We start from the raw sequence: 25873 nt of genomic DNA, 5'->3' as shown, positions 1-25873 counted from the left end.
TGTGGTCAGTTTTGACTCCTTTGCCCATGTGATGTACTCCAATATTCAAGCGTAAGGAATTGGATGGATGTTCTGAGTGATGCCAGTTCACAGTCTTGTGTTGCTGCCTGGAATTAAACCACATGTTGGTTTATTTGGCCAGAGGAGAACAGGCTGGTGACTAAGCCTGTTTTCTCCCAAGGTTTTTTCTCCATTTCTGTCACTGATGCAGTTTGGGTTCCTTGCCGCTGTCACCGTTTTGCCTGCTCAATTGTGGATACTTAATATTTGGAAATATTATCAACTTGTTTGCACAGACATTATTGGATGATGACTTCACTGAATCAATAATGAACTGACTTTAACTGAATTATAATATAATATAATATAATATTTATTTATTTATTTATTGCCAAACAACATAATTGTCTGGAATTTCTTAACTCAAACACATTCGTACATACATACATCAATTATTCCAACCATTATAAAGAATGAAATAAAGATTCATAGGTGCTAAAAGAGTTTAAAACATGAACCATCCTAGGTACAGTTCAAAAAGTGTGCAGACTTCATTTTAATTGCGCCAAGTCGTCTGCCTGAGGGTAAAGGAATAAAAAAAATGTCTGGCCGGATGTGTGGAATCTCTAAGAATTGTTAAGCAATTTTTCTGCAGATGTGAGACATAAATGTCATCAATGGTGGGCAGATCACAGGCTATAATATTCGAGGCAGTCCACATTATATTACGAATCTGACTTTTTTGTTGAACTGTGGAGCTGCCAAACCACACTGTTATTGAGAAAGTCAGCACACTTTCTATGACAGCTCTATAAAACCTGAACATACCAGCATTAGATACTCCAAATTTTTTGAGCTGTCTTAAGAAATAGAATCTTTGATTAGATTTCTTAATAATGCCTCTTAAGTTATCCTGCCACTTCAAAGATGCAGATATTGTGGTTATGAGAAACCTAAAACTTTCCACATTTTCAATGACCTGGCCATTAAAGGGATACTCCAACCTAAAATGCAAATTTTGTCATTAATCACTTACCCCCATGTCGTTCCAAACCCGTAAAAGCTTTGTTCATCCTCAGAACACAATTTAAGATATTTTAGATGAAAACCGGGAGGCTTGTGACTGTCCCATGACTGCCAAGTAAATTATACTGTAAAGGCACAGAATCTGTGCATCTGCCATCAGTGGTTCATGAAGCGACAAGAATACTTTTTGTACGCAAAGAGAATAAAAATAACGACATTCATTTATTTAACAATTCGTCTCCTCTGTGTCTCTCTGTGTGTGGGGTAAGTGATTAATGACAAAATGTGCATTTTGGGGTGGAGTATCCCTTTAACAGTCTTTTTACCCCGTCGAAAGTTAAACACAATTTCCTTTGTCTTAAAGACATTCAATGTCAAATTGTGGGTACAACTCCATTCAATCAATGTACCTCCTTTCTATAATCGGTTTCATCATTATCTGTTATCAAACCAATTATTGTAGTATCATCTGCAAACTTAAAAATAACTGATTCATTGTGATTTGAACTGATTCACTGTGTGAAACACAATCATAAGTGTACATGGAATATAACACTGGTGACAATACGCAACCTTGTGGAGCTCCAACACTTATTGTTCTATATAATATAATATAATATAATATACTTACATTTTAGACCCTTAAATATTTTATAATTGATTATAAATATATAATATAAAAATATAAACTTACAATTTTGATATACTCTACAATTTAGAATATGATACTTTTAGCTCTGCATTGAAAATAGTTCAAAGTCACAGCAGAATGTATTGCACCAAGCAACACACAGTATAAAAGCTTCTTCAACAAATGGGTTGGGTGAGCGATTCAATGACTTAATCATAAAAAGTCTCAAGAATTTCTGAATTAATCTGCCTCACCCATAAAGACTTTTCTCTCAAAGACCTCCTCCTATCCAACATGGTATATAATAAAACCAGACACCAATTTTTGTTCTCATGTGACAGCGCTGACAGCAGAGTTGATAGGTAGGCTGTTCTGGCAGTACTGCTGAATATGTGCTTTTTAATAAAATCAAATCCAGACGCTGTAGACAGGCTGATGAGTCAAACTCTCATAAGACGAGGATACACCTAAAGTCTAGGATCCTGTGTGCCTACATGTCTGTTAGCTTTCATTCTTTAGACCTCAGGCCTGCTCTCATGTGAACCGAGGGCGGGCTGAAAATAAACATCTATTAAAGCCATTTTATTCCTGTTCTTCAGAGAACCATGACAGCATGAACTCCCTGGACCATGTGCTTGGGAGATATTTTTGGCACAGATTAGAGCACAGTAACCCATGACAGACACAAAAATATGCCGGAGGGGGCAGTGAGACATGGGCATCACTTAATTGTTGTGACCACAAGATACTTCAGTGCATCTGTGAGTCTAGCTATGGATGTTTTATAGCTATCACAGAGGAGGATGTGGATTGTCTTTCTTTTAATCTGAGAAACAAGACATTGTGTGGCTGCAGGCTATGTTGGTTGTGAACTGTCAATTATATGCTGTAGTTACATGTCTTATTACAAACCGGAAATGTTTGCTTTTGACCAAAATGCCCTTTTATAACAGGCAGTGTTTGGCAAAAACAGCCAGATGAACTGCCGAACAACATCTCTAAATCCTCCTGTTGTTATTAGCTAGACTGAATTTCAAACCGTAGCAGGCTATGATGTGTTTCTGCTGGATTCTTAAATTATGCATTCAGAAAAAACATTTTTTTTGCGCTAATATCTCTTGCTGTCATAGTTGCTACAAGTTTTTATAAAGATAATCATAATAGGAAAGTAATAATACATTTACCCCCCCCCCCCCATTTATTTATAAAAAAAATAGATATCAAAAATAATAATGATAAAAATATTTAAAAGAAAATAAATTGTGCTACTTAATGTTTTGTTTTTTGTTTTTTATTATTATTATTATTATTTATTTTTTTATTTGTATGTTCTCGTCAAGTTTAAGGGTTAAGGTGAATTTAGATTATGTGGCTACAAAGGAGTTGACGCCATTTTATAGCAGGATATGTTGTAATACTGGTGAACTCTCTAAATATTCAAAAATACATATTCATATAGACAGACCCTTATATACTCCTATTAGTACCATAGCAGAGCAGTGGTTAGAATAATTGTATAGGTTTCATAAACATGCAATGCACTCAAATGCACAGAAGGTTAATGACTGTGCATATTTCACTGCACATGTAAACACGTGAACAGACCTCAGATGATCAGTCATCCCATTAAATACTCAAGCTATTAAACTCTAAACATACCATTTGTGAATATGAATTGCTTCTGCATTTCTCATAAGAGCAGATAGTTCTTGTTAAAGATCCTCTCTTTCCTCACAGGCTTTGCAGCACGATCAGCAATCTCATCACTCTTCTCCATCCCTTGTTCTGGTTTAGTTTAGAGTCACTCCGGAGGGGAATGGGCGAGACTAATAGCCTTAGTAGGAGGAATGCTTTCTTTGCCTCAACATGCATTGTTTTGAGTAATTGCCTTTTTTTTCTCAGTAATGTGCAGATTCTTTTTGTTTTTTTTAAGTGTTTAATGACCAGTACTGGACTGTATCATTACTGAATAGTGTTACAGTCACTTAGTTACAGTAGCTTGAAAATCATTTTCCCCTCAGTTTTCAATTCATAGTAACATGATCCAGATGGTAGCAGACTTACATCAACATAAAATGAGCGAGAAAATCAATTATGAACCTTCTATTTTGGATGCGTGGAGAGAAGTCATACAAGTTCAAGTTTAGAGGTGTAAAACAGAGTCAGTGTCACATTACTTCCCATTATATTTCTGGGTAAGCATTAACAACACTATTTTTAAGTGTGCTAAAATGAAATTGATTTTTTCTGTTTGGGGAAATATAGAGCACCCTACAGTGGGGATCTGTGTACCTCATTTGCATATAAGAGAGTGTGATATTCTATTATAAAAAATAAGATTTGTTAATTTTGATTTTATGGACTTTGAAGTGTAAGGAATTGTTTGTAAGATATATCAATACATTTTCTATTTTAATTTAAAGAAATTATAATAATGCAACAATTTCGATAGCCAGTACTTTTTTCAAACAAAATGAATGTTGATAATGCAGCACTAGAAGATGACAGTTATTCATTAATTATTTACAATGAAAATGAATGCAAATTCAATCTGACCCAGAGTTTGACATAAAGAGAAAAGGTTAGTAAGCAAAGAAATGTTATGGCATGAAATAGAAATATTTAATATTAAGAGCACTAATTCTAGAATATATATATATTATTTCTAGATCACTAATCACATTTGTAGCAATGTGAACTTTGTTTAAAGTTTTTCTCAGTTGCTTTGGTGCATTTCTCAGAACAGAAATGAAATCAGAAAATCAACCTCCACATCATCTAGTCACTTGTGCACATCATAAAAGCAGTTTCTCATTCTTTTGAACAAGTTGTGATTGCTTTGGTACATTCATGCAACTGATTATGTACATTTGTCTGCTGTTTCCTACATTATCAGTTGGAATATATCAGATTTATTTTTTATAAAACCTTAATTTCCATGGTTGACTCTCATGGTGAAAAAACAACTAAACATTTTGACCAGTGTGGCTCACACAATGACAAAAATACTTTATATTTTGGTGGCCTTGGCCAAATTACTGACACGATAACTAGGTTTTGAAGCGTGAATGAAATGTTTTGGGTGAGTAACTACATTTTGCAGACATGCAATAAAGTTCTGAAGTCCAGCAAACAGTTGTGACATTTGCACTCACAGTTTAGAGAATGTTAACACTGTTTCGAAAAATTTCCAAAGCAATTGAGAAAAACTGTAAAAGGTCAAATGTTTCTCCACTGAAGCAAATCATGCTGGAGAACACGATCATCAGGTTTTTCTTTAAACTTTTCATTTAGACTGTTATATTGTGATATAATTTGTGATGAAAAAAATAAAATAGAAAAATGCAAAACAGAAGCATTTCACAAATTTAATCAGACTTTTGAACAGCATAGATCAATACTAGATAGATAGATAGATAGATAGATAGATAGATAGATAGATAGATAGATAGATAGATAGATAGATAGATAGATAGATAGATAGATAGATAGATAGATAGATAGATAGATAGATAGATAGATAGATAGATAGATAGATAGATACTGTAATTTACCTGTGCGCTGATCATTCCAGTGCAGTACAACATGCCTTCACTTTATGAGGATAAGGTTGGGAGGGAGGTTACAAGAGTTCTTAGCCTATCACAACCATGCACATGGGAGTAAATCTCTCTCCTCTCTATTCCTTCTCTCTCTCTCACTGCCCGAGTGTGACTTAGCTGTGGCTCTGGTCTGCATGCACAGCAGTAGGAAGCCAACTAACACACAGTGATCATCTCTACTGCCTCCCTGGTTAAATCTGCATGGCGACTTTACACAGAGATTACATCTGCATTAAGAGCACTGTGTTTCACCAGCAACTACACAAGTAGATTAGATGCCTGATGCTTGCCTGGTGCTGGATTATTAGGAGGATCATTTCTCCAAAGCGGGAGACGTGTTTAGACATCAGCATGCTGTGCCTTTCTGCATAGCGAGAGAGTTTAACAACCTCAGCTCTTTCAATGATTCAGTTCTTCAAGCGTTCAGTTGTGTCCTCACTGTGGTGCCTCAAGCTGAGCAGATGGTTCTCTCCAAGGACTCCTCAACTACTTCAACTGGTTTCACTCTCCAGTATTCTTCAGAGCAAGAATGAATATTAACAGAGAAGGACAGCGAATCAGTTAGGTGGATGTCAGGTTATCTGCAAAGTTTGGACAGGTGAAGGTGTGTGCAGTTTCAGAGAACTTTGGAAAATTCCCTTAGCAGCGTGCTTCAGGAGAACGTGGAGAGATGTCCAAACCTTCACGTCTGGTCAAACCCTCCAAGCTGTCCCGAAAAGAACCTCCAGGGAATCGCTCACACATGCTGGTTGTCGGGGAGAGGTTGATGAGAGCTGGCAGTGAGGGCAACCTGGTGAGATCCAGACCACCCCAGAAGCCTTCTGACACCAGTCCAGTGGGTTCCAATCCAGGTATTATGCTTCCTAAATCTGATTGGTGTATCTTGATTAGTTGATTAGATATTTGTGTCACACCACAAAATAGTAGACATATGACCACGCACACACATAGAGATATGATATGCTTACGGTTCTGCCATCAGTTTATATCCGCCCGTCTGAGAAGCTATTGTGCGGTATTCCTGACTGCAGCACATGAGTACGCTTGTATAGTTTGGCTGATGCCTTCTCTATATGGGGGGATTAAGACAGGGGTTTGACCCTCACTGTTCACTCTGCTGATTAGTTACATTCCCTCCTCATCATCAAATGATCTCACATGATCTCATTGGTGCTAATCAAACCAGCAACTCTCAGATAGATTCAGTAAGAGTTACATGTTTTTTAAACAGTGACTGAATAGGTAGCTAAACACACGGTTGTATATGTAATACTGATTTTAGCATAAAATGATTATAAATCATTTACGAGCCAGTAGATTTTATCAAACTATGCTCTTTCCGATTGATTTTGATGTATATTTGCAATAGTTGACTTCATAATCTCTGAAGTTATATTTTAAGAAAATAGCAATGCCTTCTGTGCACTTGGGTGTATTGTGTAATAGTTAAAAAAGAGAGAAGAAGAGAAGAGCAGTAATGGGAAGCTCTCTCAATTGATGTCAGCAGTTGACTTATAAGTTTTGACAGTGCGGTTAGGCAAAAGTTTTGAAGAACTGTCATCACTCTAATTAGGTCAGTTTAGAAACCACATGGTAGCTAATGGGTACAGGGACTGAGGCTTCTCAAATCAATTAAAATTTTATCAGACACCTTCCACTAAAGGACTTTCTTGTGATTCATTACGGTAAACACACACATACACACTGGTATTCTTATAATTATGGGGACATTCCATAGATGTAATGGTTTTTATACTGTGCAAACTGTATTTTCTATCCCCTTACCCTACCCCGAAACATACCCATCACACAAAACCTACTGCATTTTTAGATTGATCATTCTATATGATTTATAAGCTTGTTTCCTCATGGAAATAAAAATAAAAAATGTCCCAACAAAGTCAAAATTTACTGGTATTACTATTCTTGTGGTGACATTTGGTCCCCATAATGTAGTGAATACAGGTACACACGCACACAAGATGAAAGTAACACAAACAAACAATTTCAAAACAAGGCTATATTATCAGGCACTACAGTATTTGTAATACAAGATACATTATGGAAGCACAAATAACAAACATGCAATTTAAAATCCAATTCCGGTAGTACACTTAACTATAAATATGCAAACTCATTTTGCTCTTTTTTACAGAATATTACAAACTCGGTAAATTACACAAACACAAAGTATGCTGGGTAATGGGTGTGTTACAGTACCATATAGAATCTTGTTTTATTTTTATTTATTTTTTTTATTGCCGTTTGAAAATAGGAAATGACCCTGAACACACATTTACTATTGTGTTTAATTTCCTTGTAATCTATATCATTTAAAAGTTTGGGGTCAATAAGATTTTAAAGTAATAATACTAATATTTTATTCTGCAAGGATGCATTAAATTCAAAGTTCCAGATTTAAAGTGACGGTGACCGTTTTACTTGATTACAAAAGAAAAAATATTTTAAATTAATACTGTTCTTTTAAAATGAAATAATCCCTAAAATAAACAAAATGCTTCAACGTTTCCACAAAAAATAATAAGCAGCACAACATTGATAATAATAATCAATGTTTCTTGAGCACCAAACTACTGAAGACTGGAAAAATGTCTGCGGAAAATTCAGCTTTGACATTGCAAGAATTTGTTATATTTTAAAATATATTCAAATAGAAAAAAGGTATTGTATAGTGTAATAATAAAAAATACAGTTTTTACTGTATTTTTGACCATTCTTACTAACCAGGGCTTTAGACTCATTCTTCCCACTGGTCGCACTTTCTCAGTTGGTGGCAAGAGCACCTAATTTGGTCGCATTTTTTTTTTCTTTTTTTGCTATTTGATTAATCAATGCATGCTGATGAACTCATAGTTTATAGTTATATGGTAACGAAAGTGTTCAACATTCAACCCGTTCTGTTTCATCAGTATTATTCGTGATTTAAATTTTGTGAACAGGAATTCCTTTTTTTCCTGCGCTTTCACTTTCACTTTCAAATTCGCGATCTTGGTGTCACACTTAAAAAAAAAAGATAGTTGTCTATTTTGCTTATATCTATACACCTTTCACTTTTTAAGAATAAAACAAAAGATTGATTCATTGTTATTCTTAATTAAAAAGCACAGCAACAATAAAACAGTAGGTTACAATGACAAACTAGCTTCCATAACATTTATTAACAAAAACGAATAAGACAAGGCATGGCATAGGACACATCACATGCTGTATTATATACCGACTAATAAATTACAGAATGTTTAGCAAACACTGAGGAATCAAATAAATAATAATATTTTTAAAAATTAAGGAAAGCCTCCATAGCATAATGTGAGGTAAAGAGCAAAGATAACAAGCTTTTCAAAACGAAAACAAAAAGAAAAGTAAAACTAAACTGTCTGTTGCTGACAGGACTTGCATGTTTTGTTTTGTTTTCTACAAGAATACCAACATGTTCACCTTCTCTGGTTTAAGAAGTGGTCTTTTACTTTAGTTTGAAAACCAAATCTTCCGCAAGTATAAACTAGGCTCTACCGACGAAGCGCTCGCGCTGAAAGCGCCCCTCTTCTCCTGATCGGTGTAATCTGACTCCTGCTACGATGTGCCGTGGCTCTGCAGCGCGCGCTATATGAAGCAGACGCTTTGGAGCAGCACAGACCAGGCACTCGCACAAATGCGACCACGTCAAATTTCAACTCGCACACTCTCAAAAAATGGTTGCAGTCTAGAGCCCTGGTAACCCCCAATATTTTGAATGGTAATATAATTATATTATTTATCTATTATTACTACCTGCTTTCCACTAGATTGCTATTTGCTGTTTTTGGGTAAGGTTTTTTTTTTGAGTATTGTGCTTATTTATGTTATCAGTCTCCAGTGACTTTCAAATGCCAAAATAGTTTTCTTTCGCTTCAATGATTTTTACTCACACTGCTTGGAGAGGTATTAGATTGAAGGCACAGCCTTAGAACCACTGTCCCCCATTCCATCCGTCAGGTCTATTAAAACAGAGATTTATCCCAGAGACAGCACCAATCCTGCCACGCCACTGCAGATACAGTACATGACATTTCCACAGGCACAGAATCCAACACTGCATGGACTCTTAGAGTTCTTTCTACCCTCAGAGGCTCCAAATGTGCTAAAAGAGATTCCTCTGAAAAACCTGCAGCTCCAATTGCCTCCATTAACTGACACCTAATCTTAAAGCCTCTTTTCTTGTGGCTATATGTGCAACGAACTGCAGTTCATGTTTATGAAGAATGTATTTTTTCATATTCAGCTGAACTCCAAAATGCATTTTTAGCAAAAGGTGCACCTGAGATATCACACCTGTTTTTGTGACAGCCTGAAGCTCTGTAACAAGCAAAAAATAAAATAAAAATTGGGGGTGTGGCCTTTCAATTTGTAGCCAATCAGAATGGTTGTCGCATCAATTTGATTGCAATAGTGCAATAGTCAGGTTTTGGAAATAAAAATTCCATTCATTTTCTCTGTCAAGGGATTGATTTTAAATGATAACTTAGAAGACAGCCCCACTGTGAGCAACAAAGTTGTTAATCTATGATATGTGTTTTTGTTGAACAACATATTTCATTTTTTCTTTAAATAACTTTGTTCAACAATAGAGTTAATGTAGTAACCCAAGATTACCCAAGAAAAAAAAAATCTCCACCAATGGAAACAAGTAAATTACACGAAAACTCTTACACCCGGTTTCACAAACAAGGCTTAAGCCTAGTCCTAGACTAAAATGTAAGTCTGAGCTATTTCAACTGAAAGAAACTTCCAATGATTGATCTTAAAACATATCAGTGACTTTGTTTTGTCTTTAGATGCACACCAGTAATGTTTTTTTCTAAGGCACGTTTATAAAACTTACTTAAATGTCCTAATTGAACAATGGTCTAATCCTGGTTTAGGCTAAGCCCTGTCTGTGAAACCGGGCCTTAGTGCCCTTAATGAGAACTTTATATCAATGGTTTTATACTTCTCTGTCATTTTTCATTCAATATAATTGAAAGAATTTTGTCTTTTTGCCCAATTTTCAAATACTTTTCTAAAAAAGTTTTTTTTTTTTTTTTTTTTTTTTTTTAAATTCATTCATCACTTCAAGCTTGTAATGTGATTTACGCTGTAGCTGTTTGGTTTGGTTCATAACTCTTAAGCAAATAATCAAACACAATTGCCAAAATGGTCCTCTCACTTTCTCTTTTATTCTAGCAGATTGGTTCATTTAAAACAGTCCTCTTTCTCAAATGTGCAGCACTAAGGATTCATTCTAGCTCATTAGTGTTCACAATGATATGATTTATCAATTCATCTTCTACTATATTTTTTACTTGCTTATGTAAATTAGGATGTTTTCGTTTGTACATTTACCTGTTCAAATTTGATACCTTAAGATTTGTTTCATTCAAAAGCCATTAACTATTTTAGTGCCAGCAGAAATACTGCTCTGAAAAAACAATTACACCATTTGATAATTATATCCTTTTATATATAATAAAAAATCACTATTAAGTAACATCAGTCTAGTTTACTTTTTGTAGCTGCTTCAAATCACGATAAGCTTGTACTGTAGCTTGAACCTTTGCTCATGCTTATTATATCACCAAATAAGTAATCTTTCATATAGTGGCTCTTTGATTTTGTGCTGTTTAGGGAAAGGAATGAGAAATATGTTTCAAAAGCAAGTGACATTAATCATAATTAGGCTACAGAGGTGTAGCATGTGAGAAAATGCTTTGCTAGGTTGGAGATAATTTGGGCCTCTCTTTGCTAAATAGTGTGATTATATTCGCCTACACTGCAGCTGTATGGGAAAAACTAAAAGTTCTCAAAAAAGCTTTTGGAACAACAAATTGTTCTTTTAATGATAGAGTTAACGCTTATTGCACAATCAAACCCTAAGAAAAACAGAATGCTTTTTTAACACACTCCCATTAGGAAATGTCACGTTTGTGACTTTTATCCTACTCACAAATTTTGTTTAAGTTTTATCGTCAAAGCTTAAAATTTTACTTAAGCATCCTACTAAACTGCTTATTGTACACAGAAATTGGAGATGTCTTAATCTTGCTAGTGAACTGAACTTTAATGCTCTGCAGTTATATAACCTCCCTGCATCTGCCACTGAAGCACTAATGTAATACAGGAATTAACCAGATCTTCATGTGCCGTTACGTCAGCTTAATCAGCAGGAAGCGATATGGTTTGACATCAGTGTAATCTCACACAGAATGTGTGCCTGTCTTGTCCCATTCCTCTCTGCTTCCCTGTCCAACCTCATTTTTGTTCCCGCCACCAGCTTAGCTCTATGGCATTCTCACAGCTTTGAACCAAACAGTTCAGAAAACATATAGTATGCGGAGCACAACAACCTAAAAAAAATCAATGTTGGAAATTATGGAGATTATTTTTTTTCCAAGATTCAATCATATGTCCACATTAACATTCCTGTCATTTAGCAGCACATTCTGCATGGAAGACCAGCAGAAAACTGGTTAATATACTGGCCACTTCTGTGCAATTTTCTGATAATGATTTGGAATTTAAAGCTGCTGTGAGCATGCGTTCAGTCTAATCTCCAATCAAGTCCAGTTTGTCCGGTTGTGTAGCAGCTAAGACCAGGAATATTAGTGCTCACTCTTATTAGAACCACACTACTTCAAAACCTGAGTGGGCCAAGATCCACACTGCAGAATTCTTAGCTTGGCCTCTTCAGATGGAGTTATTAAAGATACCCCCCCCACACACACACACACACACACAACGAAAACTGCCTATAATGAGACTTAGAGGTGACTGGAGGAAGAAGACGGCAATAGCTCTTCCTCAGGTTGCACTATCCTTCTTCTCAGACAATTTATTTCCTACTCATTATAGTCAGGAAGGACACTTCATTACAGACCATTTGGCAGCTGGAGTTAGTCTGTTTAAAATAATAATTCTGTAGAGCTGTTGTCAAAGTTTATGTTGTATTTTCAGTTGTTAGTCAAGCCACTGAATTATAACATTTTATTAGTATTTTGTTTAAAGCCTGAGATGTGAGTAAAGTCAATCTGGGACAATCAATCATTCATAATATTACAGGTTGAAGTGTTGTCACTGGTATGAGTGGTGTGTAATATTAAATGGAGAGTGTTTCCTGAGGTTATCCATTACCATAGATGGAGGTCATGTATCATTTAAAAAATGCCATGGTTTGGTTTCTCTTCCTGCCTCTTCTCTTTCTCCATAGTGTATGTTGCTTTTCGCTCTGCACACACATAGAGACATGGAAGGAGATGCTTTCTCAAAATATGATTTTGTGGTTTTCTGGCTAGCACTGGTTTTACTATTTTTAGGGTATTTTCAGATTACAGTCATGCCAATTTAGCAAAAGTTACAGTGAAAGTACCTACACAATTTAAATAGGTGACAAGGGACCCAGCATAAGGAGACATGACAAGCATACTAAATGCAAAATTAACATAGCAAACTCAAAACTAGCTTTTTCCTGGAAGGTTAAAACTTATGAAAATATTTTAAAAATACTATTTAAAAAAAAGGCCTTAAACACTTTAATGATGCCAAATAAAATACAGATACTGGACAGTAAGTTATGAAGTTTGAACAAAACTAATTCTGTTATTCTTAATTTTTTTTTTTTTTAACAAAGTAAGTCAGTGGACTGAACATAATGAAATTTTAACAAATAACCTGAAAAAGTCTTTTTTTTTTTTCCTGAAAGCAAAATAATTGGCAAGCCATATGAATGTCGATTAGTAGAAGTAAGGCTAGATGTATAATAATGCATTATAATATATTTTGTACATTAGGCTATATATCTATTTTTTTTTTTTTTGAGGGTGAGGAGGAGGAGGAGGAGGAGATGCTATTTTTTATTTTTATTTTATTTTAAAGAATTATATCTGATTAATCCAACTACAGGACTGTGATGAATTGGAATATGATGAATAGGAGTTTTGGCAGTGATAAATTGCATAAGGTGCATAAATGGGCCAAAAACAGACTAATGCACGTAATTTGAACTCTTTATTACTACCGAGGCCTGTACACATTCTTCAAGTATGTCATAGTACAGTTTATTATGTGCATTCTCATTTAAATATTTTTTAATAGCTGTTATTGCACAGCACTGAACACAGAATACTTCAACTTCATGCTTGACTGAAACTGTCCTTTTAGATAACTCTAACAGATGCTGTCAAATCACAGAAGCATCTTGTAGCTGTCATACAAGGACAACACTAAATTTCCCATTGCTTCAACTAGTGCCGAACAAGCCAGATCTAACTGATCAAAAGCCACCGTCTTGAACACGCTGCAGTATTTTCCTTTATAGATGTTTATAGGTTCTTCATGCCTGAGTCCTTGTCTCGACTTCCAGTAATGTTTTGAGTGTTTTTTCATTTTCTAATATAATTCTCTGCATCTCCATAACCAAATGAATCATAGAAGTGAATTATGTAAAAGTCCTTCTGTTTTAAAACAAGTTGTATATGATAAAACTGAATCCATTGTAGCATAATATACTTTATCATGGGCATTTATTAGCCAGGGATAAATTATGGATTTAGATTAGATTTGTCACTGGTTATTTAATAGTCTGCCCAGAATGGCTGGCAATTTGGTACACTGCCTAGTCCACAAGCCGCTAGCTGTTATGTCATGTTTTGCAACAGCATATAAAAAGAGATCAGCGTCCCTCATTCCTGCTCTCTTAACCGCCTCACCATGGCTCCCCATCTCTATGCTTGTCTTTGCCCAGCCAGAAGCTCTACAGAGGAGCAAACAGCAGAGAAGAGATCCTTCTCAGGACCATAATGAATTTCTCCTCCTCTCATCTGTGCTGTTTGTGATGTGCGCTGTACATGCTCACTGAGAGTGTAGTGAACCATTGCAGCATGGCAGTCCAGAGGACCCTGCTTCAGGGCACAAGTGAACTAGATCAATCAGCTTGGCTTTGTCAACCTAGGAGAGCCCTCCACCGCCACCATTACATCTGTGTCCCTCCATGCACCGCGCTACTCTTAGGTGTCACATCCTTTTGGCAGCCTTTTTGTTTTAAATCAAAACACTGACGGAGACAGTTCTTCAAATATATCCTTTATGTCTTCTACAAATCAGGTCTCTTATGTTTACCAAGACTGCATTACAGTAAAAACTAACAGTGAAATATAATTACGTTTTTTTTTTTTTGTGTAGGCTATTTTAAATGTAGTTTATTCTTAATGGAAAAGCTGAATTTACAGCAATTATTACTCCAGTCTTCAGAGTCACATAATCCTTCAGAAATAATTTTAATATGCAGATCTGTTGCTCAAGAAACATTTCTTATTATTATTATTTTTAAAAACAGTTGTGCTGCTTAATATTTTTGTGGAAACTGTGATAGACTACCATTTAAAAGGTTGGGGCATAAAAATGATAAACTCATACTTTTATCCAACAAAGACACATTAAAAATGTATCAAAGTTTAGAGTAAAGACGTTTATAATATTTAAAAAGATTTCACATAAATCTTGTTCTTTTGAATTTTCGGTAACACTTTATTTTAGGGTCTCTTACCTAGTTGCTTATTAGTATGCATATTACTAGAATATTAGCCATTTATTAGTAGTAATTAAGCACATATTAATGACTTATTTTACATGACCTTATTCTACAGCCCTAATCCTACCCAATACCTAAACTTAACAACTAACTTACTAACTATTAATAAGCAGCAAATTAGGAATTTATTGAGGGAAAAGTCGTAGTTAAGTGTGAATAAGTGTTCCCTATTCTAAAGTGTTACCGAATTTTCTATTCAACATCCTGAAATCATCCCAACACTGATTATAATACCCATTATTAATAACTGAGCAGCAAATCGGCATATTGAAATTATTTCTGAAGGGTCATGGGCCACTAAAGACTGGAGTAATGGCTGCTGAAAATTCAATAATTCAATTCAATAATTTATTTATTACATCTTAAAATATATTCAAATAGAAAAAATAGTTATTGTAAAGTGTAACAATTAAAACAAATAGTTTTTACTGTATTGTTTTTTTAAATCTTACTGACCCAATCTTTTGAGCGATAATATATTGTTTATCTGTTACTACCTGCATTCAAGTCGATTGCAATTTTTTATATATATTTGTTTTTTACACTTTTTGTTTTATAATTGTTCGGGATATATAAAAAAAAACACACACATGTACATTAACACTGAACAAAATTAACTTGCAGTTAATTCTCCTTATCCTACTAAAACACAAAGTCCGAAAGAGTTTCAGGAGAGTGTCTTGTATCCTAGAGACCTGGTGTATTTATACCCTCATGGGTTAGCTTGGAAACAGAATATCATTAGTGAAGAGCTTAGAGGTGTAAACTTGGCTGCGGCAGTGCTTAAGTCTCTCATTGGTTGAATAAAGCTGACCTGCTCAGGGACTTTTATCTGTGTTGTTGGTGTCTGTCTAATGGTGCTGAAAGAGGAATGACTAAAAATATGATGTCCGCTGGGCAGCCCTTCATATAAATGTCAGTTTTGCCCATTGGACTGTATAGTTGGTCTTCTGTTATCACTTTGTTCTTAGTCTTTCTTTTAAATGTTAAAAGTGGCTGGAGAGAGTGGATTTGGATGTGAGAGGAAAGTTACATGATATGAAAAAAGCAGGTTTGAAAAATTATGGGCATTTTGAAAAAGTACACTCTCAGAAAATGGTACAAAATCTGTCACCGGGGCGGTACCTTTTATGTATAGGGACCAATATGGACCCTTTAGATACAAACGAAAGATGTCCTGTGAAAATATTTTACAATGTTTAGGCTATGGTTATCATCATCATTTTATTTTTATGGTCAACTTATGAGATGTAAAAAAAAAAATCTGACATGACATAAAAATGAATTACATTAAATAAAATTAATTAATATATTAATTTAAAAATAGTATTTTTAAAATATATACTGTATCTTTTTTAAATGTTAATTTAGAAAAGTTTTAAAAACTATTACTGTGGCAAGGGGGCGTGGTTCAGCGAAGTCTCTTGCCTCTGACAGTCATGGAAGTCAAAGAGAGAGACGGGATAGAGACTCGTGGACACTGACTACACTGAGAACTGGAGTAAATTGCGTAAACTGGCATAATTGTGAAAAGCTGAGCTTTTGTGAACCGTGCCAAGAAGGTGACCTTTGTTTTGTGAATTTGAGTTATTGAATGAAGCCACACGAGTCTCCGTACATCAACCTTGTCCTTGTCTGCTGCCATCATGTCATCTCTGTCAAGTTCGCCGTTTGCGGAGGTCATCCACTCGCTCGCGGGACTCTATCAGGATCATCATCAAGCGCTGCTTGACATGAGGGAGGATCAGAAGCGTCGGTTCCGGGCCCTCGTCCACATGCAGCAGGAGGACCGCGAGCTGTTCCAGAGCTGGATGGACCGGGAGGTTCGGGCTGGGGGAATGCCACCTGCCCCAGCCCTGACCACCCACATACCGTTGAACAAGATGGGTCCGGCCCGCTGGATGATCCGGAGGCCTTCATCAACCTCTTCGAGAGGACCGCGAAGGTATATGGGTGGCCCCAGACGAACTGGCCAGTGCGCCTCATTCCGCTGCTTTCGGGGGAAGCAGAGATGGCTGCCCAGCACCTGCCAGTTCAGAACCTCCTGGTCTATGTCGAACTCAAAAGAGCCATCCTCCAGCGGGTTGGCCTGAACCCTGAACAGCACCGTCAGCGCTTCAGATCACTGGAGCTGGGGGAAAACGGCCGACCCTTCGTGATAGCTCAGCAGCTCCGGGATGCGTGCCGCAGATGGCTGTTTGCCGGGGGAGACGACATCGACAAGATCATAGACCGCACGGTGCTGGAACAGTTCATAGCGCACTTACCGAAGAAAACCGCATAGTGGGTCCAGTGCCACCGCCCGACGTCGTTGGACCTGGCCATTCAGCTGGCGGAGGACCAGATGGTGGCATGCCACGGGGTTGGCGAAACCCTGCCTGCTGTCTACCCCCCCCCCCCCCCCCCCCCCCCCCTTCTTTTTTTGTTAACAACTGCTTTTATTGAGTTTTATTTTGTGGAACAGTAGCACAAAACAAAAAGCAGCTGTACAAATTTAAAACCCACCCCTTGGTAGACTTAAAAAATAAGTAAATAAATAAAATAAAATAAATAATAATAATAAACACATTAATTAATATTAATAGATAAACAAATAACAATAAAATAATTTTTACAAAGCTTTTAGAAAAGAAGACAACATTAAAACCTGAATGCCATGAATTAACAGTTTTCACGTTAGATCCATGTATACGAGAAGTAGAGAGTTCCATTGAGATAATGTCCAACAAATACACAGTCCAGGTTCGTCTGTCCATTGTGTGAGGAGGATTCCAACGTTGATTAGCAATTTTTTTGCTGCTGTGAGAGCAGCTAACAGTAAAGATCTTTGTTGGACGGACAAGGTGAAGTCCCAAAAGTCATTCATGAAAAAATGGCGCGGGGTCAAAAATATCTCAGTACCCAACAAATATGATAGGTCCAGTGAGAGCTGAGTCCAAAAAGGTGAGAGAGAGGGGCACTCCCAAACAAATTGCAAAAACGTGCCTAAAACTCCTTGGGAACAGAGATTACACTTAGGAGAAGACGACAGATTCATATAAAAACGTTTCATTGGCATCAAGTAAACCCTATGCAGCAATTTCCAATGAATCATTTGGTGATTAGGGTTTTTAGAAGACAATTTAAACATTAATTTAAACCCCATACCTGATCGGAAAATAAAACATGCATATTCTCATTAAGATCCTTAGCCCAAACAGTTGTAATAGATAAAGGTTTGTATGAATGCTCAAGAAGAAAGAGATAGATGACTGAAGCAGAGGAGGGAGATTCCTCAGGAAGGATTAGTTTGCGCAAAGCTGAACAGGCAGTCGAGACTTCCAAGGCACCCCATATGCCCGTAGGGCCGATCTAATGCGCAAATACATAAAAAAGGAGGTGCCTGGCAGATTATATTGAGTTTTAAGATTCTGGAAGGATTTTAAACCACTATCATCATAGGTATCTCCCAGAGTGTTTACTTTATTATGAGTCCATTGCGGACAATGAAATGGAGTACTGTCTGACAAAAGCTTATTATTGTGGAAAATATGCCACTTTGTAACTAGTTGTGAACATCTTTCAACATCCCTCCATGTGGAGAGGAGATGGGTTACAATGGGAGCAAACCGAGATTTACTCTGCCTAAGCGGAACTCCCGAAAAAACAAGATGCTTCAGTTTATACGGATAAACAATAGATTCCTCAATTGTTCTCCAAGACACAGAAGCATCAGGATCAAACCAAACAGCTAAAGGGTGGAGGGAAAAGGCTTGAACATTCAGTCTAAAATTAGGGAAAGAAAGACCTCCATGTAATCTACATCGTTGTAAGGTAGTCAGTTTAATACGAGGACGTTTCCCATCCCATATATACCGTGAAACACATGCATCTAGTTTATTCCAGTAGCCAACCGGTGGAGCGAGAGGAATCATGGAAGAAAAAAAATTAATACGTGGGAGAACATTCATTTTAATCACCGATATACGGGCCTGAAAAGAAGTAGGAAGACGAGACAAATTTTCCAAATCTGAGTATACTTTGGCTAGAATACCAGTTTTTTTAGACGATTTCCTGCAGGGAAGGAAAAAATCTATCCCCAAGTACTTAAAGTTACATGGACATGGAAAGGGACATGGAATCAATTTTAGATTTGAGGGGAAGTAAACATTACTTACTCCAATTAATTTTAAACCCAGAGAGAGATCCAAAATGGTCAAATAAATTCAACACATGAGGAATAGAATGTGACGGCTTCTCCAAATACAATAAGATATCATCAGCAAACAAAGAAATATGATGATTAATATTCTGTATATATTTATGGAAGAAATAGTTTTAGATTGTCGGACCGCTTGAGCTAAGGGTTCCAAGGATAGGGCAAATAACAGAGAAAGCGGGCAACTCTGACGAGTACCTCGATGTATAAAGAATGGGTTAGAGTGAACAGCACCTGTGAGAACAGTGGCTGCTGGATTGGCAAACAGAACATTTATCATATTTAGGAAACTCGATCCCAGACCCAGATGCTATAGAACCGTCCATAAATAGTTCCATTCTAGCTGATAGAAAGCTTTCATCACATCTAGAGATAATACTGCGCAAGGGGAGGACAAACTATTCTTTGAATTAATAATATGATATAACCTGCGTAAGTTATCCGAAGCTGAGCAAAATTTAATGAATTCTGTTTGGTCATGATGAACTAGTCTATTCATAAATTTCTCTAGACAACGAGATAGTACTTTAGCATATAATTTAACATCAGTCCCTATCAAAGAAAGTGGCCGGTAACTAGAACAGGAAGTCAGATCTTTATCTTTTTTTAACAAGAGAGAAATAACAGCTATATTAATAGATAGGTGAAATGAGCCTTGAGTAACTGAAAAATGTATCATATCTAACATGAGGGGGCCTAAATCCGACCAAAAAGTAGTATACAATTTGATTGGAAGGCCATCTGTGCGTGGGGATTTCCCCTTGTTCATAGATCGAATAGCTGACTCCAGCTCCTGAAGAGTGATCGGTTCAGCCAGGTATTCCGGGTAATCAAGGTTGGACAGAAAGATGCAAAAGAGTCAGGGTCACCATCAGCAGAAGAAGTATAGAGGTTAGAGTAAAAAGAGTGAAAGGCCATAATAATGTATTTTGGATTTGTCATAATGAGCCCAGATTGGGATTTCACTGCTGAAATATTAGCAAACTTTTCACTGTTGCGTAATCTTACGGCTAAAAGGTGGCTTGGTCTACTCCCTTGAAAATAATAATTCTGCCTGGATCTTTGGATCAGGAATTCTGCCCTGGATCTCAGTAATGAATTGAGTTCGGACCTAACCGCCATGATTTTACTGAGTGTATTATCTGAGAAACAACGCTGATTATCTCTAATCAGATTCTGGAGCTGTGATTCCAGTTCAACTATCTTTTTGTGTCTGTTTTTCTGAAGGAAAGAGGCATATGAAATTGAGTTATTCCTTATAAAAACTTTAACTGCATTCCAAAGTGTTCGAGGATCATCCATTGAACCTTGGACAATTTCAATAAACTCAGCAAATTTATTTCTAAATTGACTGCAAAAGGTTTCAACCTGTAACAATTTAGGGTTAAATAGCCATCTAATGGCACGAGATGGCCGAGGGAACAAAGATAATCTGCACAAATTTCCATCATGATCCGGAACAAAGATAAGGAACAGATATCGGCATCACGAACAGCTGAAGATAAAGAAGTAGAAATTAAAATATAGTAAATTCGCAAATAGGATTTATGAGTAGCAGAAAAGAAAGTGAAAGACTTAGCAGAAGGATTTAATAAACGCCAACTATCCACCAACGAGGATGAGGTTACACATTGCTGAAGTTTGTCAGATCACAAAGCTTGAGAGTGTGATTCCTTTGGTCCAGATCTATCTAGGATATTTGACATTACAGAATTCGTATCTGCACCCAATACAATTTCAAAATCTGAAAACGTCAAGAGATAGGTTGACAAAACAGAGAAAAAAGTAGGGTCAGGAGTACAAGGGGCATAAACTGAGAGAAATACAATATTCCTATTCTCCACTATTGTTTTTATGTTATTCTACCATCTGTATCACCACCTTTATCTAAAATAGTAATATCCAAAGTCTTCCGGACCAATATTAGGACACCCTTGGTTTTAGTATCCGAAGATGAGTGAGATACCACTTCATAAAACTTATTATTACACAGGTATATCCTCCTCTTTCAAATGGGATTCTTGAACTAACACTATATCAATCTTTCTTCTTCGCAAAAAATCCAGAAAGTTTGTGAGGGCCATTTAGCCCATTAATATTACAACTCAGAATATTAAGGTCAGTCATAGGTATCAAACAGAATTATTGCATAATAAGACAAAATACAAGTTTGAAATTAAAACCAGTTGAGTCTACCATTAAATCACACCCCACCCTCCCCGTTACCATTCAAAAAAACATAAACACATTCCCATGAATTATGGCAGATAAAACCAAGAACAAACCTTGATCTGCCAGCACTCTTTAATATGGTCCGTGGCGTCAACAGAAACCTGCACATTACTGTAGCACCAACATTTGGCCCCATAGTCACATATTGACTAGGTAGTGTTTCTATTTAAATAAATAAATAAAGAAAAAAATACAGAAAAGATAGAAAGAAAAGAGAAATGCAGAATACAACTAAAACAAATAAAATACCATAATCAGTAAGCGATGCTGTATGCAAAATGAACTATGAATTAAGAAGTGAACATTAAAGTGAACAGTGAAAGACACAGTCACCTAACCATTTAGAGCATCTCTTCTCCGATTAGACAGCAAATGTCCAGCTGAAGTTCACTGAGAGTTGGTGGATGAAAGGTATTTGAGAAAAACTCTTGCTTCTTCTGGGGAGTGTAGCATTTTAGGTTCACCTTGATTGAGAATGACCTTCAGCATTGCAGGATAAAGGAGAAAATTCTGGATGCCAGCGTCTCTCATCTCCTTCCTAATTGGTGCAAATGCACTTCTTCTTTTTGTGGTGACCGGAGAAGAATCTGGAAAGAAAGATAGCATTGCTCCGTCTGAAGTTTTAACCGGGGCATGAAGTCTGGCGGCCCGCAGAATGAGCTCCCTGTCCGTGTACCACAGCAGTTTAAAGATGAAAACCCGCGGTTTAGCGCGATCTGAGGAGCGCCTTGTGTACACGCGATGCGCTCGCTCCACTTCAATCTCTTTGCTCACCAGAGACGGGAGCCACATCGGTAGCGATCTTTTCAAAAAGCCCATAGGGTCATCCTTTTCGGAACCTTCAGGCAATCCAACCAGACGCAGATTGCTGCGCCTATTGCGATCCTGTAAGTCCACAACCTGTTGCTTGAGCACGGCAACGCATCTATCGTGATCTGCGACAACTTTCTTTTGTTCTCTCATCTCCCCTGTAGGAAGATCCAGTTTAGAGCATAGCGACTGAACAACTGACATGTGAGAAGCGAAATCATTCCGCATCGCCATAAACTCGGTTCTAAGAATGTCCTCAAAGTGTGTAACGGTGTTCGCCATCTTGTCCATCATATCGCTTGAGTTCGGTGACTTGGATTTCTTCTTAATCGGAGAAGCCGACGGAGACAACTCCTGCTGTTTACAACTGCATGCCATCAGGTAAAGGACCACCAATTAATAAAACTTAAAACGAAAGAAAAAAATCAGCAAAAAGAGGCCAAACGTACAGAGCTCTACTCAAGTGCGACTAGGTTCATGAGCACGTCACGTGACTCGCCCCCCCTCTTCTATCTCCAAGCCTGTCCCTCTTCCTAGGTCCTGCGTGAATCTCCCTCCTAGGGTGCAGCCTCGATGGAGGGGTAGTCAAGCCGGAATCAGTTGGGCTGAGACCCCTCGCCAGGGGGCGGGATCGGCCAACCCAACCTCCTCAGCTACTCCCGTTCCTCCACTCTCTCCATGCCAAAGTGTTGGAAACATTATATGAAAAACAAAGAGGAGTGGAATTTTTTGCATTTTCTGAGAAACATCTTTCTCTCCCAGTTCATTAAGGAGGGGATAGCGAGAGATGTAACAGAATCTGCCCTACTCATCTAAGCTTTGTTAAAAATGCTGTTGAAACCTCTGTTGTTGTCTGTTCAGGGTCACAGGTAGGGTTTGTTGCTGAAAAATGAACCCCTTGTTGACAGAATGAGAGCTGTGCTTTGAAACGTGAAGGAAAGCTCTTATTGGCTTTATTGTGTTCTTTGTCTTAAATCTCTGATGCCGCAACCATGTGTCCAAACTCTCTGGAACCACAAACATAAATGCTTCTTAACTAATTGTCTATGCCTTTTCTAGGCAGAAATCTCCCTGTCACCTCTGTCCTATGCTTGCTGATAGTATACAAAGGCGAGGTTTCAGGAACAGGAGTACCATTAGTCTTACAATAGACCCTCCTTTTTGCTGCATTTCCGACTCGCACACACTCTAACTTGCATAAACTTCAGCCCAGTAGTGCAGAGAGTAGAGCAGTGGTTTGAGCAGTAGGCGAGACACTCGTATATTTAATAGAGGGAGGCAGTTTGAGCCTCACACCGAACAGGATACACATGCAAACTGACTCGGAGGACATTTAGAGCTGGTGAGTTTTTAGGACTGAATTACCCCTATAAATGTCAAATCATTTATGGGCACACATTTCATAAACAGTGGTTTGGGTTGCTTATGTTTTATATTTGTAATGCTGCTTTAGAACTCCTTGCAGATATTGAACTTTGTCATTGAGATTTATATTGCATGTTTTAACAACCAGAACCAAATTGTTGTGTGTGGTGATTTAAAGTGCTGCAATTATATCGACTTAAGCATTTTTTGCAAAGCTTTTTGTCATTGAACCAGTGTAAAGAGATATTTCAGATTTTGCAATATATAATTTTTACATGACTAGTATGTTGATGGCGAGTGTGTTAGACTTTGTATTATATTTAGCAATCTACCTGACTTTGTTGTAAAGTTGTATTTAAGGTAAATCCTTATTTATGCAGCACCACAGTGATTAAGTATAATCACGTCATATTCAGGTTATTAATGTTCAAGAATTGGGCGGCTGTATCTGTCTGGCAGATTAATTAAATAGGATGATTGTGGAATGAAAAATTGGCTCCACAGTTTCATTTCTGAAAAGATATCAGCATGGAGCCAAATGTTTTGACAATATTTAATGTGGTGTGGACCAACTATTCATTCCTTAAAATTCAAGAAATGTTTTCTTATTCCTCTTCTCAGGAAATGTTTTAGTCATGCTTTATTTTGGCAAACCACATGTGTGCTTGTATGATTTAATAAGGGGAACGGTGTTTGAGCTCCATCTGCTATGCTTTGAAAAGACTAACAAAGGCATAATGAAAGTTTGAAATGTACAAAGGGGAGTGTTGCTCACCTCATTTGCAGTACAGATGTTATTTTTGTCATATACTCTCACACATGCAGGCCAAGTGATCATTTCTTGCACAACAAAGCAGTCACATCTATTTAATAAAAAGTTTAGTCCTCTAGTAGGAAATAACATGTCTGATAGCTTTACAGTCTGTCAAAAAGCAACTGAACTACCACGTTCAAGGCCCAGAAAGGTAGTAAGGACAACGATAAAATAGTACTCTTGTGAACACACGTCAAAGACTGACATGGAAGATAAGAAATTGCTGAATTAAATAATTATTTTTGTTTTCTTTGCACACATAGCTTTATAAAATTAAGGTTGAACCACTGATGTCACATGGACTATTTTAACAATGTCCTTACTACCTTTCTGGGCCTTGGACGTGGTAATTCCATTGCTGTCTATGCAGGATCAGAAAGCTCTCGAATTTCATCAAAAATTCATCTAAATTTGTGTTCCGAAGATGAACGAAGGTCTTACAGGCTTGGAACGACATGATGGTGCTTTAAGTTAAGAGAACACATGGTGACAATACCCTTACAATTATAATAGAATACACAAACATGAAAATTTGCTGAAAATGTACTCACCCTCAGGCCATCCAAGATGTGGATGAGTTTGTAGAAATTTTGCATTGCATCACTTGTTCACTAATGGATCCTCTGCAGTGAATGGATGCTGTCAGATTGAGAGTCCAAACAGCTGATATAAACATCACAATAATCCACAAGTAATTCACTTACTTCAGTTGATCAATTAACATCTTAAAAAGCAAAAAGCTGCATGTTTGTAATAATAAAAACAAAATCATCATTAATATTTTTTTAAATTCAAATCATTGTTTCTTAGCTAAAATATGAGACATCTACAGTATAATATTGCTTTCTCCAGAATCTTGATTTTTCTTTCATTTTTTGGTGAACTATTCCTTTAACTTAAAGAGGTTTGTCCAATTCAACTGCAGTGTTTTTAACAGACTGGCAATGGTCCTTAGCAATGTATGCTTTTTTCCTCAGCATGTTTAAAGCTACACTATTTAACTTTTGGCCCTCTAGGGGTTGAAGCATAATACTGCAAGTTACTTGCAGAAAAACGTTTTGGTAATGTGAGTTGGGCTTTGGTTATGTTCTTCTGCGTGGATGAATCTGATATTTTGAAGTGTACTGGTGTTTTAAAGATAATCGTTTTATCAGAGCGAATGTCACACGTTGGAAGTCTCTCCACTGCCCCTTTCAATATATATAAAGAAATCCAGTGGTTATAACTGGATGTGGGCGTTGCACTAAAAAATAAGCAGACTAAATGAGTGGACTGTGTGACTGTTTGAGGTCAAAAGCATTCATGGGTGAATCGTTCACATTATGATCTATGACATGCATTTAGAAAACAGATAAGGTAATGTTCATTTCATGCAGAGTCTAAAGTGAAAATCTCTTCAAATGAATCAAATGAGATTTTAATATAAAAACAAAGTATGTTTCAAAATAAAATTGGATGCCATGTCAAATGCTCTGCATAGGAGCTAGAAAATGAACCAGCAGTTACAGGTACATAAATAATGGTATCAGTAATGAGTTGGCTATGCCAGAGTAACCCGCAGACAGTGTCACAG

At 36.9% G+C, this 25873-nt stretch overlaps 1 protein-coding gene across 1 annotated transcript in view; it reads left to right on the top strand.

Annotated features, from left to right (window-relative positions):
* Window positions 1–23347: 23347 nt before the first annotated feature.
* The window catches only part of LOC306881061 (sickle tail protein homolog), a gene marked incomplete at its 5' end in the record, with an annotated part of 42100 nt that continues 39574 nt past the window's right edge, over window positions 23348–25873 (top strand). The window contains one exon of the mRNA XM_079434960.1: window positions 23348–23463. The remainder of the gene's footprint in view (window positions 23464–25873) is intronic.

Source organism: Barbus barbus (genome assembly GCF_936440315.1).
Source record: "Barbus barbus genome assembly, chromosome: 15".
In the NCBI taxonomy this organism is placed as follows: Eukaryota; Metazoa; Chordata; class Actinopteri; order Cypriniformes; family Cyprinidae; genus Barbus; species Barbus barbus.
This window is presented reverse-complemented; position numbering and strand designations above follow the sequence as displayed.